Raw genomic sequence first — 14,658 nt, forward strand, 5'->3', positions numbered from 1 at the left:
TGCAGGCACATTATACCAGGAATGGAGACAATGGGAAACACAAGGGCTGACAGAGACTGCAGGGAGCATGAAGGAATGAGCAGGGCAGATGTGGGCACATAAATACAGCATTCTGTCTGGGGAGAGAGGCGTTACAGCTATAAAGAGGTTACGTCCATAGTCCTGTCACCTGATGCAAGCCCCAGCATGAAATGGATCTGCCATGATTTGGAAGGTGAGAAAGACATCCTGAGTACTGTGCTGTAGGCCACTCAATGCAGACCATGCCCCTCCCCCACTTGCCCTCCCGCCCTGTACAGGGAGCTCTTAAACTAAAGCAATGCTCTTAAATCAAGTTACAATTTAGAGCTCTACTTGCAAAACGCTCTTAATCCAAGTTACTCTTAAACCAAGGTACCACTTCATATACATATATATATATATCATAAAAATGAAAGTCTGTCTGTCTGTCTATCTATCTATCTATCTGTCCCATATAGACTGAAGGACTGAAGGAGTGAAGGTCCCGTCCTTGCCAGATGTACAGGAGAGGAGGGGGAGGCGGAAGAGCGACCCATAGAAATGAATGGGAAAATCTCCACACTGCACACACAGGTGATATAAATAGCTGCAGCTCTGCCCAGCAGTAAACGGCAGTTAGTAGCCTTAACAACCAATAGGATTAATACTTTCATTTTCACAGGGAGCTGTGGTTGCTAGGGCAGCTGTCACACAACATCCACAGAAATAACTGGTAGACCCCCTACAGTCTATACAGTACATGTATATACAGGGCACTACAGGTATACAGGACCCCCTACTCCAACTATACAGTACATGTATACAGGGCAGTATTACCAGCTGCTGCTGTCCTAAGCACTTAACCTGAGGACGTCCCATCTTCACTCACCAATTAGCATCATGATAGATTGGTAGGTAATAGCTCCAGAGGTCACATTTAACACCACCATGTCAGACTTTACCAATACCGCCATACCAGACCTGACCAATACCACCATACTGTGACTGGATAACACTGCCATACCAGACCTGACCAATACCACCACACTGTGACTGGATAACACTGCCATACCAGAGCTGACCAATACCGCCACACTGTGACTGGATAACACTGCCATACCAGACCTGACCAATACCGCCATACTGTGACTGGATAACACCGCTATACCAGACCTGACCAATACCACCATACCATGACTGAATAACACTGCCACACCAGACCTGACCAATACTACCATACCCCCCTTCCAAAAGACACTAGATTATCTGGCAAGTCTGAACAGGAGGTGGAAGACTAGAAAAATAAAAAAAATTAAAAAGTTGTTTCCTCTCCCCTGCTCCCTGGTGCTGCCCCCATGCAAGGTGCTGCCCTAGGGAGACGATGAGTGCCCAATGGTAAATACGACCCTGTAGGTATACAGGACCCCAAAACTATACACTACAGGTGCACGGGACCTCCACCAACTATATACTACAGCTATACAGGACCCCAAACTATACACTACAGGTATACAGGACCTCCACCAACTATATACTGCAGGTATACAGGACCCCAAAACTATACACTACAGGTATACAGGAAATCCACCAACTATATACTACAGGTATACAGGACCCTCAAACTATACACTACAGGTATACAGGACCCCCAAACTATATACTTCAGGTATACAAGCTCTCCACCAACTCTATACTACAGGTATACAGCACCTCCACCGCCTCTATACTACAGGTATACAGGACCCCAAACTATACACTACAGGTATACAGGACCCTAAAACTATACACTACAGGTATACAGGACCTCCACCAACTATATACTACAGGTATACAGGACCCCAAACTCTACACAACAGGTATACGGGACCCCAGAACTATACACTATAGGTATATAGGATCTCCACCAACTATACACTACAGGTATACAGGACCCCAAAACTATACACTACAGGTATACAGGACCTCCATCAACTATATACTACAGGTTTACAGCACACCCACCAACTCTTTACTACAGGTATACAGGACCCCCAAACTTTACACTACAGTATACAAGACCTCTACCAACTATAAACTACAGGTACACAGGACCCCCAAACTATATACTATAGGTATACAAGACCTTCACCAACTATACACTACAGGTTTCCAGGACCCTCAAACTATAAACTACAGGTATAGAAGACCTCCACCAACTATACATTACATGTATACAGCACCTTCACCAACTATATATTACAGGTATACAGGACCTTCACCAACTATACAGTACAGGTATACAGGACCTCTACCAGCTATACAATGCAGGTATACAGTACTTCCCAAACTATACAGTACAGGTATACAGCCCCCCCCCAATTATACACTACTGGTATACAGGACCTCCCTCAACTATACACTACAGGTATACAGCCCAACCCAATACACACTACAGGTATACAGGACCCCCTCAACTATACACTACAGGTATACAGGACGGATGTTTAAAGTTTTTAGTTTATTTCTAATGTGCATAAGCTACAATTTACATAAACAGTGCAGAACTGTCGGGTATATAGGGGCATATAGGGCTACTGGCGGTTTCCCCTCAAGCAAAAAAACACAAGTACATAGATTGGCCTCTTGGGCACCTCAGAATAAATCTAATTAAGACACTGACACTTTATACCGGGGCAGCGCCGGGTACATTTTCTAGTATATCATAAAAATGAAAGTCTGTCTGTCTGTCCCATATAGACTTCCAAACACCTGAACCGTTTGACTCCAAATTTTGCACACAGATACATGGGGTGCCCGGGAAGGTTAGAGCGAAGGTCCCGTCCCCACCAGATGTACAGGAGGAGAGGGGGAAGAGCGCCCCATAGAGATAAATGGGAGAATCTCCACACTGCACACACAGGTGATATAATTAGCACTGCAGCAGAAACGACAGTTGGGAGCCTTAGCAACCAATAGGATTACTACTTTAATTTTTACAGGAATCTGATTGGTTGCTAGGGCCAGCTGCCTCACAACATCCACAGAAATAAATACAGTAGGGGTGCCTTCACACCTACCGGATCCACAACGGATTTCATGCTGCGAAATCCGCTGCGGATCCAGTGTCATTATACCCAATGATACTACATACTCACAGCGGGATTGACATCCCGCTGCGAGTATGTAGATTAACTTCCTCGGCGGCCGGATCGTAACTTACACTGACAGAGGCACCCATCATGCCGCCTGCACAGACCGCTGTTAGATCTGTCAGGCTCCGCTCCAGTGTGTTCAGCGCTGTGCTGCTGCTGCCGGCCACGGCTCTCTCCTCCTCCTTGTTTCAGGGGGATGTCCAGAGAAGTGAGGAGAGAGCCGTGCCCGGCAACAGCAGCACAACACTAAAGACACTGGAGGGGAGCCTGTACGATCTAACAGCGGTTTGTGCGGGTGGGATGATGGCGCCGAGGGGGTTAATCTACATACTCACAGCGGGATGTCAATCCCGCTGCGAGTATGTAGTATTATAGGGTATAATGACACTGGATCCGCAGCAGATTTTGCTGTGAATTCGCAGCGTGAAATCCGCTGCGGATCCGGTAGGTGTTAAGGCACCCTAACAGTGTACAGTGTATATACAGTGTATACAGTAAGGGGTTTACCTGCCGGGTGGTGGTGTTGGGAATTGTATACAGTAAGGGGGTGTTAGGGAATGTATACAGCATGGGGGCTACCTGGGGGGGGGGGGTGTATACAGCATGGGTGGCTACCTGAAGGGGGGAGTGCATACAGCATGGGGGCTACCTGCAGGGGGAATGTATACAGTATGGGGGCTGTTTGCAAGGGGGGCAGTGTATACAGTAAGGGGGATACCTGCAGGGGGAGTGTATACAGTCTAGGGGTTACCTGCAGGGGGGGTGTATTCAGTATGGGGGCTACCTGCCATGCTTATAGCGCTTGTATCCTTTGTTCATGGGGCTGTGTGAGGTGTCAGCTTTTGCACCATGATCTGTACTTTCTATCGGTATCTTGCTTACATATATGCAACTTTTCAAGATTTGATGCCACCAAAAATGCGCAATTTTGCAGTTTGGAATTTTTTACGCTTACACCATTTACCGTGAGAGATCAAGAATTAAATAAATTAATAGTTTGGGTGATTACGCACGCGGTGATACCAAACATGTTTGTTTATTTATTTATTTATATTTATAAAATGGGAAAAGGAGGGCGATTCAAACTTTTATTAGGGAAAGGGATTTTTAATTAATTAAAAAAAAAACATTTTTTTTTACACACACAAGTCCCCTGGGGTATAACTACACTGATCTCTCATTGAGATCTATGCAGTATAGATATACTGCATAGATCGACAAGATCAGTGTTCTGTTGCTCTCGGCATTGCTCTCGTATTACGGCGCAGACCCAGGCCCAGTAAAGATCCAGGGATCGCTCCTCCGCGATCACGTTGCAGGGGTGGGGTGGGGGGTGATGGGGTTTGGGGGTGATCCCCCCCACTAGACACCAGGGAAGGGGAAAAGCAGCATTTTAAATGCAGCTGTCAACTTTTAAATGCAGCTGTCAAAGGCTAATTAGCGGGCACAATGATCGGACCATGCCTGCTAATATCCGCAGTCCCGGGCTGCATATAGCACCCAGCATCGCGTCTGTACAGAGTCGGGTCGCTTCAAGGCACCCCTCTTAACGACCTTAACGACTTAAGGGCGTACATTTATGCCCTTGGTCGTTGAGGGGTTAAGGTATCTGAACGTCAAATTACGCGATTTTACAAATGCAAATATATGCTGTGCCAAGATTCCTATTATATAAGGTCCATTTAATATAAAACAATCACTGACTACCAGATTACCCATTTAGGTTAAAGTTTCCATTTTGTTGTGATACAGAAATGTTATCAAAGAATAGTATTGAAAGAATTTGCTTTCCTGGATGAATGAGATGAGAGAAGCCAACCCACAAACACATGGCGTCACCAAATTAATCATTTCTCAATTTGTACTAATTTAGAAATATAATGGTCCTCATGATCTATAATAACTGACAGTCATGAGAACAAATCTAATATACAAGAGTATGGATCTTGTTAATCTGTAACTGTGAGCACCTCTGTGGGAATCTCAATCACTTATACTAATGACTAATAAAGATAAAGATATATTTTATAAAATTATCAGAACAGGGAAAATAATTCTTTAAGTGTTAGTTGCTAAATGTAATACGATCAAACTGATCCAATTTTAAACATTTACAGTGCTATCAGGTCACAAGCGGCATCCCTCCATTAAGTATATCAATGCGGTTAATGAGTTAAAAGGGGTATTCCTATCTCCAAAAGTAATCCTGTACCCACAGTGGTTGGATCCCCACTAATCAGTTTATTGTCCCCTGACCTGTCAATAGGGGATAAAATTTAGGGATGGGAATACCCCTGTAATCATAAAGCATGGATACTACTTCTTTTCTGTTCTACGTGCACTGATGTGACATTCTTAGGGTCTGTGCACACAGACAGAATCTGTGCTGCATTGCTGTGCAGCAGCTCTCTTTCAGCCACAGACAGTGGGAGGGGGCAGAACTGAAGCTTTCATTGACTTCAGTGGGATCTTCTGTGCTGATCCATAAAGAAGGGAAGCAACCTGTCATTTATTTTATGCATGGTCCCGATTCTTATTGAGGCAGGGTTTCAGACCCTGACACCTCAGTTTTGCCTTGCAGCTATATGCTGTGTGAACATGGCCTTAGTGACATGTCAGGTGACTGTCACTTTTAGTTAGTTGCAGCAGGTAGATATTGACCATAGTGATGTCACTACATGTCATTATAGAACAGAGAAGCCCATAGAAAAGATCCACATGAGTCCACCATACTGGTGTCAGGTTTAGCCATGGAGGACAGAAGAGTATGTTTGCATTGTAACTAACCTATTCAGACTAACCTATTCACGCTAGGGGACTGTTTTTTTTTTCTTTTTCTTCTGCTACCTGAATCTGAAGGAGTCTATAAAAGTAACTGAGATACCAAACATGTCAAAAGCTAAGTTAAGTGAAAAGGCGAGTCCTCTACTGCAAGTTGCTAGTGTGTCTCTTGAGGGTCACCCTTATAACTAGCTCTCCCACTAAGTGGGCCTGAACTCCCTGATCGTGTGTCATTTTATGCCCACACAGCAGCATAGGCATATGTATTCTTGCTGTGGATTCAGGACTTTTCTCTTACAGCTCCAGCTGAGCCACTGTGTCTGAATAAGCTCCAGTCAAACAGCTATTGTCTGCTAAACTTTGTGCAGGTTAGGGTTTGGGTTATCAGTATTCTGTGGATTCTATTCTTGTCAAGCATGTGAGAACACTATTAGTATATATACCTCCTATGAGAGTGAGTGCAGTTTTGTAAGAGTCTATTGTATTTGAGAGACTGTGATATTCTGTACTGTCCTTCAAAGTGATATAGTAAAACTATTTTCTTCGTTTAGTTTCATCTGTGTCTCTCTCATCCCTCCTGCACAACATCTGCAGCTCTAAAACACTCACAACTCTACTCAGTAACTGCAGCAACTATAAATCCTAGTATCTGCAGTGGTCCTGACCCAGTGTATCCGGGAGTAGCCAGCCCCACTCTTGGCTCACTGTGACGAGTGCTGGGAAGGTGCTTCCCAACATGTGCTCCCCTGGGTGACTGGTGCCATGGTACCACCCGCATGTTATTTTCCCCCTCGCCTTTCCATGCACCTTGGGCTTATTTTCCACCTTATTGTTTACTAACAATGGGTTGTTGGAAAGCGTTTATATATCTTTATATATGTGACCAATACTTGCTATTGCATACCTATCCACACCAAATGGAAAAGAAAAAGAAAGGAAAGGAAACTGTTTGCTCACCTAGTTGACTTAAAATCAATTGCTCTTAACCTTTAGAAATACAGTTTGAGAACATTTCGATCTAATCTATTTTCCATGCTGACACAGTAACTCAACCCATGCCTCCTAAAGATCTTGTAACAAAATGCTTTACTTACATCCATGTAAGTCACTGTTGCCTGTAGCCCTTTACTTTAAGGGAAAAGTGGAAGTGTCTTAAAATAAGAATACCTCATACTAAAAAACAAAAGTATAACAGATCATTAGATTACAGAAAGTCTTCATATTTAAAGGGAACCTAGCTAGATTGAAAATGTAATCAAATCTGCAGGCAACCTGTCACAAAACAGCAGGAGCAGAACAGGAGGAGCAGAGCAAATTTACCCACTTAGTGATTGACAGTAACTTCTGTACACAAACTCATTAAGGATTTTAATCACTGAATGGACCATGCACAGATCTTCTAAGATTCTGCATAATTTTACATCAATACCTTACAGATTACTGTATTTTTCACTTTACAGGCTGCATCTGATGAAAAGACTCACCTAAGTTTTAGTTAAGTAGAAAAAGCTGTTTGGTGCCACATGACACAGTAAACAGAGTTTGCCTCTGTTCATTGCATAGTGGTAGAGATGTTTAACTGTAGCTCAGCTCCCATTAATAGGAGGCAAACTGAGTAGTGCGAAACTGATGAATCTGATTGGCGCGGATGCCAGGTGTTGGCACCCCACCAATCAGTGACTGATGAGCTGTCCTATGGATAGGGCAGTTTTGCCTGAAGAAATAACTTTTAAGGTGATACTGTCACCCATATACTGCATATACCGATACCAAATGCATATACTGCATTTGGAATCAGCAGCCAGTAACCATTTGTTATCAATGGCCAGTATCAGTATCAAGTTGTTCTGGGAGCAGTGGTGCCCAGGAGTTAACCCTCGCTGAGCTGCCCCCGGTGGCCAGCCGAGCGCACACACTGTCCCCAGGATGATGAGCACCATAAACTGTATTTCCAGTCACCAAATGGAGAGATTGCAGTGCACACAGATATGAGAGAAGACAAGTTACAGGCACTGAAACAGCAGCCACTGACAGACCTCTGCAGCTGCTGCAGGAGATGGTGAGTAAATGTCCTGCTGCAGCTGTTTCAGTGCCTGTCACTTTTCTTTTCCCATATCTGTGCAAACAGCTGTTAGGAATGGTCGCTAAGAAAGACAAGATGGCGGACACAGACAGTGGACCCTAAGCTCAACCCCGCCCACCGTCCCTACCTACTTGCCACAATCTGCCCTAAGATGGCGGCGAGCAACTGGGTGGCGATCCCTGGCCTGGATAGGTGGAACACAAAACAAGACAAGACAAACAACACAATGAGAAAGAGTCGACAGTCTGGTTCACAATAATCTGGCAGCAAAAGTACAAAATCACAATCCTATAAGCAGAGTATAAAAACAAGCAATATGGTCATGGGCAGGCGGCTAGCAAGGATGGCAAGAACACAAGGCAGAAGGGTCAGAGTAAAGACAGAATATAACAGAACCACAAGCAGGCAGAGACAAGCTCAATATCCGGCACTAGAATGAGCCTCAGCCAAATACTTATAGGGAACCAGGAGACAGTTCCAGCCCCCTATTGGACAAGGCTCCTGGCTCCAAACCAAATCACCTGTGGATCAGAACTGGCAGCAGTGTAACTCCTTAATAGCCAGAGCACACAGCAGACAGGTGGGGCTGAACATGATGCTAAAAATAGGCCAGTGTTCAGGTTACTGCACAAGACATACAAAAACAACGAATATCATCTCAGCCGCGCAGCACCAGCTGAGGGGCGCACGGAGTTCATCCCAGGCACATTCTTGACAACAGCTCTCTCTCACCAGCCAGAAGCACCTGCAGCCCATAGGAAAAGGTATGTTTTCTTTATAAGGAACACCGAGTTTCCCCCTCCAGTTTTGGGGGATAAAAGGTGTGTTTTATAAAGTGAAAATATGGTATAGTGAATCTTTCCTGACAAAACAATATATTAATCTATATCATGGTTGCTTTTATCCACAAACATTGCGTGTTTTGCATTCTAGCTCAGTATCTTTGAAGTGAATAGAGCCAACCCCAAAAAATCTGTCTGTAATGGGTATTCACTCCTTTTGGAAAGGTTATTGGCTTGGAATATATCCCTAGTTAATGTTGGAAGACTCCTAGTTAGAGCGAAACACTGATTTAAAGGTGGTATAAGAGCTATTTTCCATATTCTTTTTTCCCCAGAATTCCCAATGGAGCAGCAATGACCTTTAAAGGGAACCTGTCACCCCCCATGCCGGGTGACAGGCTCCCGACCCCCCGTTAGAGCCCCCTATACTCACCTAATCCCGCTTCTGGAGGTGGTCGGGTGATGAAGATCTCAGCCGCTGCAGCCCGGCGCGCGCGCTGAGAGGTGAGTCCAACACCCATAGAGAATGACAGGAGAGTCCAGCGCTCCGTCATTCTCTATGAGCGTTGGACTCATCTCTCAGCACGCGCGTCGGGCTGCAACGGCTGATATCTCCGTGACCCGACCACCTCCAGAAGCGGGACCCGGCGGAATTAGGTGAGTATAGGGGGCTCTAACAGGGGGTCGGGAGCCTGTCACCCCGGCACGGGGGGTAACAGGTTCCCTTTAAGCCTCCATGTATCTTTATGATGATCTTCTTATTGAGAATTTAAAGCGAATCTACCATCAGGTACATTCAGTTTAAGTGTTGCACACAACTGTGTTGCATAGAACAGTGCTAGTGTTGCAATCCTTTCTTTTGAACTGGAACGGAACGCTGGTCTATTACAGAGCACTTGACTGGAAACCCCACCCCTCTATGACGTGGCTGCATTAGAATCAATAGAGCCGTGTAAAAGAGAGGTAGGGGTTTCCTCCAATTGGGGGCTGACCAGCCCGCCTCCAGTGCTTTAGCCCAGGCCAGTGTATCTTTGAAGTGAATGAAGCCAACCCCAAAACAGATGTCTGTGATAGGTATTCTCTCCTTTTGGCTTCAGTATCTTGCATGTTCTTTTTCCCCCCGGAATTTCCAATGAAGCAGGAATAGCCTGTCAGGACAGGAAGGTAGAGACAAGACAGTGGACCCTAAGGCTGAAGCCACCCACTGTCCCTACCTATATGCCTCAGTCGGCCCTAGGCGGCCGCGGACAACCACGAAGATGTGCCCTACACCTAATAAGTGTAACACCGAAAAAGACAGACAGACAAACACAACAAAGGAGAGTTGAAAAGCCAAGTTAGAACCAAACGGACAATGCCCTACAAAATCAGGGATCAAACAGATAGATAAAAGATCAAGAGGGAGGTCAGGTAACTAGTCAAGCAAACAAAGGGATTAGGAACGGGGATTGTAGGAGTAGACAGGGGGAGCTGGGATCAGGGTATGAATCCTAATTGCCAGCAAGGAATGAATGGCTCTGCTTTTATTTGTGAGGATCAAGAGCCCGGTCCGGATCCTTATTGGACTGGTGCTCTGATCCTCAAGGTTCCGGACAGGTAGAGGCATTTGTCAATCAAAAAACACTGCTCAGCTGCAGTTAAAGAGGCTAGCAGTGAGCATTGTAACTCTTGCATTGCCAGGAGCCTGAAAAGGAAAGCGTGTGTGTCAGACAAAAGGTAAAAACAGGCCCAGTTCACACCAGGCTCACTGCACATTCCTTATATTGCCTTTAACCCCTTAAGGACGGAGCCCAAAATGGCCTTAAGGACCGGACCAAATTTCAGGAATATGACCAGTGTCACTTTATCTATTAATAACTTCGGGGTGCTTTTACCTATCCGGTTGATTCTGAGATTGTTTTCTTGTGACATGTTATACTTAATTTTTTTGGTAAAGTTGAGTCGATACTTGTAGCTTATCTTTATGAAAAACCCCAAAATAACGTGAAAAATTTAAAAAAATTGCATTTTTCTAACTTTGAAATGTTGTGCTTGTAAGGAAAATGGTTATGTCACATAAATTAGATATGAAATAGCATTAGCAACATGTCTACTTTATGTTGGCAGCATTTATTAAACTTGCGTTCAATTGTTTAAGACAATAGAAAGCTTCAAAGTTTAGCAGCGTTTTTCGAAAATTTCGCAAGAATTGAAAAATCTGATTTTTCAAGGGACCAGTTCACATTTGAAGGGGATTTGAGGGGGCTGTATATCATGAAGCCCCACAAAGCACCCCATTTCAGAAACTGCACCCCCCAAACTGTTCAAAATCAATTCCAGAAAGTTTTTTAACCCTTTAGGTGAGTCACAGAAATAAAAGCTAAGTGTGTGAGAAAATTGAAAATTTCAATTTTCTTTGCAGAAATTATATTGTAATCAGATATCTCTCATAATAGAAAACCTATTTCCAGAGAAATGCACCACAATTTGTATTGCCCCATGTCTGCAGTTTATAGAAATATATGATATGTGGCCCTATTGTGCTCTTTGACACTACCACAAGCCTCAGATACAAAGGAGCGCCTAGTGAATTTTGAAGCCTCATTACAATTGGCCAATTTTCAAAGTACCACTTCTGGTTGGCAGAGGCTCTGGGGTGCCAAAACCTAACAAACACCCCTAAAGGGACACCATTTAGGAAACTAGTCCCCTGGGGGAACGTAACAAGGGGTATAGTGAGCATATGGACCCCACGTGTGACAGACACAATGTGCCGGGAAATTGAAAAATGAATTTTTTTTTACACTAAAACTTGGTCTAGCCTTAAATTTTTCAGGCTGACAAGGGGTTAAAAGGGAAAAAAAACCCATAAAACTTGTAGAGAAATTTCCCCCAAGTACAAAAATACCCTGCATGGGGACATAATGTATCATGCGGGCGCAGGACACGCCTTAAAAAAGTAGGAGCACCATTTGGCTTTTGGAAGCTGGATTTGGCCAAAATGGAGGACAAAGGCCATGTTGGGTTCGCAGAGCCCCCGTGCTGCCAAAACAGTGGAAACCCCCCACAAGTGACCCCATTATGGAAACTGCACCCCTCAAGGAATTTAAAAAGAAGTATAGGGAGCACATGGACCCCACCGGTGACTGACACAAATGTGGAACAATGTGGCGTGAAAATGAAAAATTAAATTTTTTACACTAAAACGTTGGTGTAACTTTGAATTTTTCATGTTCAAAAGGGGTTAAAAGAAAAAATAAACCACTAATCATGTAGAGCAATTTCCAGCGATTACAGGGGTACCCCACATGTGGACACAAAGTGCAAAGTCGGCGCACGGAAAGCCTCCAAAGGGAAAGAGCGCAATTTGGATTTTGGAAGCTGGATTTGGCCAGAATGGAGGACGGAGGCCATGTCGGGTTCGCAGAGCCCCCGTGCTGCCAAATCATTGTAAACCCCCCACAAGTGACCCAATTATGGAAACTACACCCCTCAAGGAATGTAACAAGGGGTATAGTGGGCATATGGACCCCACTGGTGACAGGCACAATGTGCCGTGAAAATGAAAAATTTAATTTTTTACACTAAAATGTTGGTGTAACTTTGAATTTTTCATGTTCACAAGGGGTTAAAAGAAAAAATAAACCACTAATCATGTAGAGAAATTTCCCCTGATTACAGGGGTACCCCACATGTGGACACAAAGTGCAAAGCCGGCGCACGGAAAGCCTCCAAAGGGAAGGAGCGCAATTTGGATTTTGGAAGCTGGATTTGGCCAGAATGGAGGACGAAGGGCTCTCAGAGCCCCCGTGCTGCCAAAACAGAGGAAACCCCCCACAAGTGACCCCAACGAACTCAGGAATCTGTGGCTCGTACGGGGTGGGGTCACTTGAGGGGGCTTTTGGGGCTTCCTGGGGCGGCGCATTGGGGGCTTATCATCACTAAATGATGATGATGAGGAAGAAGAGGAAGGAAGAAGTAACTAGGGATCTTCCTCTTCTCCCTCATTGGTTGTCTCAGTATCGGAGGCAATCCAGGTGAATGCCTCCTCAGCCGAGAACAACCTGTGGCCATTTTTATGTTTTTTTCTTTCTTTAGGGTGCCTTCACACACACCGGATCCGCTGCGGATCCAGTGTCAGTGCATCTCCATGAGAATACATACTCACAGCGGCAATGACATTCTGCTGTGTGTATGTAAGTTAACCCTCTGCTGGCCGGAGCATACATCACCTCCTCCCCGCTCCGGCTTCAGGGATCCCCACGTCTGCTTATCCCGCGCAGCCAATCAGTGTGCTGTCCCGCCACAGCCACTGATTGGCTGAGCGGGATGTCCAGCTGAGAACCCCCGAAGCAAACCGGAGTGGGGAACAGGTGATGTATGCTCCGGCCAGCGGGGGGTTAACTTACATACATGCAGCGGGATGTCATTCCCGCTGCATGTAAGTATTGTCATAGGGATAAATTGACACTGCGCAGCGGATTTCCCTGCAAATCCATTGTGTGAAATCCGCAGCGGATACGGTGTGTGTGAAGGCATCCTTAGAGGGGGTGTGTAAGTGTTATGCTTTTACACGTGTAAGTGTTAGTGTGTGTTTTATGTACTGTTTTTACATTTTATTTGTGTGTTGAGGGTGGCAGCGGAGAGGGTGGCAGGATGGAGGGGAGAGGGTGACAGGAGAGGGGCGGCAGGACAGAGGGGAATGGGTGACAGGAGAGGGGCGGCAGGACAGAGGGGAGAGGGTGGCAGGAGAGGGGCGGCAGGACAGAGGGGAGAGGGTGGCAGAAGAGAAGAGAAGGTAAGAGGAGAGGGTGGCAGCGGAGAGGGTAAGAGGAGAGGGTGGCAGCGGAGAGGGTAAGAGGAGAGGGTGGCAGGATGTAGGGGAGAGGGTGAGAGGAGAGGGTGGCAGAGGAGGGGAGAGGGTAAGACGAGAGAAGAGGGGGTGGCAGGACGGAGGGGTAGGGTAAGAGGAGGGAGGAGAGGGTGGCAGGATGGAGGGAAGAGGGTAAGAGGAGGGAGGAGAGGGTGGCAGGATGGAGGGAAGAGGGTAAGAGGAGGGAGGAGAGGGTGGCAGGATGGAGGGAAGAGGGTAAGAGGAGGGAGGAGAGGGTGGCAGGACACAGGGGGTAGCAGGATGCAGGGGGTGGGGTGGCAGGACGCTGGGGGTGGGGTGGCAAGACACGGGGTGGCAGGACGCAGAGGCTGGCGGGAAGCAGGGGGTGGGGTGACAGGACACTGGCTGGCAGGACGCTGGGGGTGGGGTAACAGGACGCAGAGGCTGGCGGGACGCAGGGGTGGGTAGTAGGACGCAGAGGGTGGGGTGGCAGGACGCTGGGGGTGGGGTGGCAAGACGCAGAGGCTGGCGGGACGCAGGAGTGGGTAGTAGGACGCAGGGGGTGGTGTGGCAGGACGCAGGGGGTGGTGTGGCAGGACGCAGGGGGTGGTGTGGCAGGACGCAGGGGGGATGGCAGGGCGCAGGGGGGATGGCAGGACTGAGGGGGGATGGTGGCAGGACGCAGGGGGGTGGCAGGATTGAGGGGGGATGGTGGCAGGGCGCAGGGGGGATGGTGGCAGGACGCAGGGGTGGGTAGTAGGACGCAGGGGGTGGTGTGGCAGGACGCAGGGGGATGGCAGGGCGCAGGGGGGATGGTGGCAGGACGCAGGGGGGGTGGCAGGGCGCAGGGGGGATGGTGGCAGGACGCAGGGGGGGTGGCAGGGCGCAGGGGGTGGTGTGGCAGGAGGCAGGGGGTGGTGTGGCAGGACGCAGGGGGGATGGCAGGGCGCAGGGGGGATGGCAGGACTGAGGGGGGATGGTGGCAGGACGCAGGGGGGTGGCAGGATTGAGGGGGGATGGTGGCAGGGCGCAGGGGGGATGGTGGCAGGATGCAGGGGTGGGTAGTAG

Source organism: Dendropsophus ebraccatus, chromosome 8 (assembly GCF_027789765.1).
Source record: "Dendropsophus ebraccatus isolate aDenEbr1 chromosome 8, aDenEbr1.pat, whole genome shotgun sequence".
NCBI lineage: Eukaryota > Metazoa > Chordata > Amphibia > Anura > Hylidae > Dendropsophus > Dendropsophus ebraccatus.